Below are 4,678 nucleotides of genomic sequence, written 5' to 3'. Positions count from 1 at the left end.
TTATGGAAAATCAATTAACGACTGGAGGCGTAACAGTAGCTTATTAGACGCTATAACTCTCACTGAATAACTTTTCTGACACTAAACTAATTTAATTGATTCAACCAATGAACGATTACACATACTTATATCCTACTTTTACTTTTACATAGTCCAGGAAGCTTCTCGGTCCTTAACGTTCAAAAACTTTAGGTCTTGACATTATCCTACTGTCAGCTTCCCTCTAGCAAACATTTAAATTAAAACATTGAAAATGTAGCTTACAATACATCTTAAAAGAGAAACAACAATGTGTTGAGTACTACAGGCAATAATAGTATTTATTATTTATATAAAATTATACAGACTATTACATGTAGACACCAGTTAATCATCTATCGAAAACTACACACACTGCTTACTATAATTCATATTCCTATATCAAAAATACTAAATCATAGGTTTATATTCTAGCTTAAAATATAAACCTGTGACTTAGTTAAGCAATCTAATTCTTATATCAAAAATGCTAAGTCTTGGGTTTGTATCCTAGCTAAAATATGAATCTATGACTTAGAAAAGCAGTCTAATTTCGTGATGTTTACTTATACCTATTGACCATATATTTAGTTTTAAATAAGCACATTAAATAGTAATATAGCTATATTTACACTTATAAAGTTTTACTTAAACACTCCATTGTAGTTTTAAACTTTAAGACATCCATCTGAATTGGACGTTCTTGCACTACACTATATAATCGATTTCTATAGTCAACATAAATGCTTACAACCAAGGTTATATTCCCACCAGAGGGAGTCAACTCAATCAGCATTGTAAATATTTGCCCAATTCAGTTGAGGTTTTCACCTATTTGTTTTCAGATATTTCTTCATAGTATTCTTATTAATTTCAGTATTTCCCAATACAGAGAATTAATTATCTTAGTCTAATCCAGAAGCAGAAGATTAGTCAAAAAATTTCTTGCTACAGTATGGTTAATCCATCCATTGACAGAACTTCATTCTGTGAATTACCTTCATGACCTCAAGCAGTATGTAGCTTTACACCTGGCACACTCATGGATTTGGCATTGGAAAACTGAAACAATTTAGATCTCCTGCTGGGTGCATGATTTCGTTTCTCCTGCAAGCAACAATCTGGGCACTGTTTTTTAACTTATTTGCAGTAGTGCATTAACCACTCACTGATCAGAACTCCAGTTCTTGGTCCTATTAACAATAAGAAAGTAGACGAATGATGATAGGCCAGTAGCCTATGATAATAGAGTTGTCATTCCTGAAGTGAGTACACACCATCCAAGAGGATATAAGGATACCTTCTCACCAAGAGAAGCCTCCCTGACCACCTTAGGCCAGTCGGAAGCAGAGTGGACACTTTGCCATACTCTGTTACAAGACGGTATAGATAACATGGTGATGTTTAGTTATCAGTTATAAGCATGGGATGATCTGTCAGCCTGCTAATTATGTGTGGCACTATCTGGTACAACGTGCAGGTTTAAGTTATAATGTAGCTAGGAAAAACAAAAGAAGTAAAATCAATAATACAGTAAGGGAACTCTTTTCTATATTTTGAAAGGTTTCCACATAAGGAATCAGTGCTAGGTGGCTCAACCCTTGGGATTTTCATGTAGTACTCAACTCAACCAGAAGTTTAAATAGTTACCCAATTCAGTTGAGGTTTGCATCCATTTATCATCAGACTTTTCTAACATGAGAACTACTTTATATTTCCATAAAAACCTTCATCTCTCTATAACACTATCAACTAGTTGGAAATATAATATATCTTCAAAAATATCAGGCTTAAATTTGTGTCCCAAGTCTGTATCCAGAGCAACAGCTAAAGGGTTAGTATTTACTTATAAAATAGAAAAAGGAGTGTTCATAGAATAATTTGAAATATAAATTTACCCCTGCTTAATTATTTCCATCACATTAAACATCCAAATAGTGTAGCAGGGCGTACATGAACTAAGAAACAGCATCATCATTTCTTTCTGTAATTTTGCTATAGTTTATTATCAGTTTAAAAGAAAGCCAGTGTTTATGAAGATAGAAATGCCCTCAACAAAAGCTGAAAACCAAACTAATGGCTCTCTGCACGTCCACTGTGCGGTGTCTCGGCAAATTTATAGATATCAACCAAGTATAAGGCAATAACCGACTGCTGTAAATACTGTAACAATCACAGTTTCATTCAATACGCAAGTTTCCTGTCAGTATAAATTGCCGTACATTCTTTCCTCAAAAATACTACAACGATTATGTGGTATCGGAAATATTCTATGTTTTTCTTTTGTCTTCTAATATAGATAGGTGAGAATCTCGTATTAGCCTAAAGTTTTCACACAAACAAGTTTTCAGTGTTATAGAATGTAAACTAACTTGCTGGTGCTCTAGTTACTTATAGTTATAGATGGTGTTAAAATCTTCCCCGCGGAATACGTATGTGCGGGATTAAGTGGTTTAACTTCATATAGTACCTTTGTGAGATCAGTTGAGGTTTGTTTATTTGTTTGTAATTAAGTACAAAGCTATACAAAAGGGCTATCTGTGCTCTGCCCACCACGGGTATCGAAATCTGGTTTCTAGCGTTGTAAGTCCGCAGACATACCGCTGTGCCACTGGTGGTGAGTGGGAGGAAACGTGACATGGGTAGTGTCATATACTCCTGAAGATATACGATGCTACGTTTTTTTTGTTACATTTTCTCAGTGTTGAGCACAATTCTTTTATACTTTATTCAGATATAAATCTTACACCAAGAGATTTCTTAGAGAACAGCAATGAAAACAGTTTCGCACATTTATCAACCTGGATTTGTATTTTAATAAATATATGTTACTTTTCACCTTGTTTAACGTTGTGTTTGGTCTCTTTCTTCAACTAAGATTCAGAAATTCGGGTTTACTCGATGATACATTTCATATGGTTTATCTTGTTATTTGCAGTTACTATTCTTGCCTGTAAAGCAAATAATTGCTCCTGGGGTTACCATAATTTCATTTAACATATGTAAGAGGTAAATGAAATTACTCTCGATGTTTTTCATTTCAATCTCGTAAAAAACGCTTGTCGAAACGTTGTACATTTGCTGTTATATTAAAGTTTTTCTTCATTACCCATTCAAGCCGTCTCCAGCCATTATTATTCCTGTTTCGTCTACCACATCAAAGTGACGGTGATGAGATATACACTACATTGTTACATTATAGACCAATCATTTTCATGTAAGCTATTCTCACAGGTTATTACAGCACAATAATACTCCAGAGAACTGAAAATACATAGAGGTATCCTCATTTCCCTCACTCATGATTATATAAAAATGAATAATATAAGAGTAAATATTTTACACGTGTTTATTGTTTTATATTTTCTATCTTCAGTTCACAAATGTTGACACTATTTTACAAATATTGTCACTGTTGAAATCCTCACAGAAATCTATGCACGACACAAATTTGCTGAATTAAAGTTTCAGTTTTTATAAACTGAATTTACACAGTTTATGAAATACAGATTAGTGATTTGTTTCTGAGTTCATAGAATGTTTCATGTATTATAGAAGTTTTATTGATACGAAGATTAGTAAGAAACCCAGCAAGTGGTTTTATAAAACAACTCATTACGTAGTTATGAATATTCCTGAATTGTGATATCATAGTTGTAAATAAGTCTTGGGATTTTCATCATGTTTTATGTAAATGTAATTATGTGTTATTTGCCAAGTTAGATTATAAATCAAGAAGCGCAGTTTTATAGATTTCTTAGAAATGATTTTTTTTCTTTTTCGTTTGTCTATGATATTATTGGTTTCCAGTGGTATGTTACTAATTAGACAATATAGCTGTAACTAGTCTCAGGTTACTTGACCTGAAGGTGTGAAGAATGGGATATTTCCAATTAGAACACAGTCGTGGGGGTGATAGCGATCCCGTAATATGGAAAATGAAACCGATATCGCAAAGTTAACACAACTTAACTAAAGGGTTACTGATGAGGAGTGGAAGTCTCCGAAACTAGCAGTAGCGTAGTGACCTGTAGGCAGGGTAGGGCAATTGCCCTAGGGCGCAGTTCTTGGGGGCGCCAAATTTCTTTTTACAGTAGGCTACGGTAAAGATATCTTTATTTCAATGAAGGTGTATGTGTGGAAGGGGGCGCAAATTGAAGATTTTGCCCCAGGGCGCCAAATACCCTCACTACGCCACTGGAAACTAGTATAACCCAATGACACACATTGATCAAAGTGTAGATTGAACTGGATCTCCCTTGAACTTAGACTTCGAAATTCAACAATTTTCGGAATACTAAGTTTGTTTATTGTATCTGCTATTGTGCGGCTATATAATGTGAAGAACTGAATAATAGCCAATGACACTTTTTCTTCACTTCACCTATCCAGCGAATAGGTTTTTCTCATAGTGACTACAAAGCACGTTCACAAAAACAATATGTTTGATATTCATGCATTAATGCCATCAATTGGTGTAAATCAGTAATCGTTAGTTTTGAAGGAAAACCTTAATTTTCCATTCTTGTATTCAAACAGCGTTACATGCCGAATGTGTGTCTCGTCGTGTGCCATCACTATAAGGGATTAGACTATACTAAACTTTGCACATCATATAGGCTACACTAACGTGACGTTTAGGTGGTTCGTTTAACTATTT

The sequence above is a fragment of the Limulus polyphemus genome, unplaced genomic scaffold (genome assembly GCF_000517525.1).
Source record: "Limulus polyphemus unplaced genomic scaffold, Limulus_polyphemus-2.1.2 Scaffold5645, whole genome shotgun sequence".
NCBI classification, from domain to species: domain Eukaryota; kingdom Metazoa; phylum Arthropoda; class Merostomata; order Xiphosura; family Limulidae; genus Limulus; species Limulus polyphemus.
Note: the sequence above shows the minus strand (reverse complement) of the source record.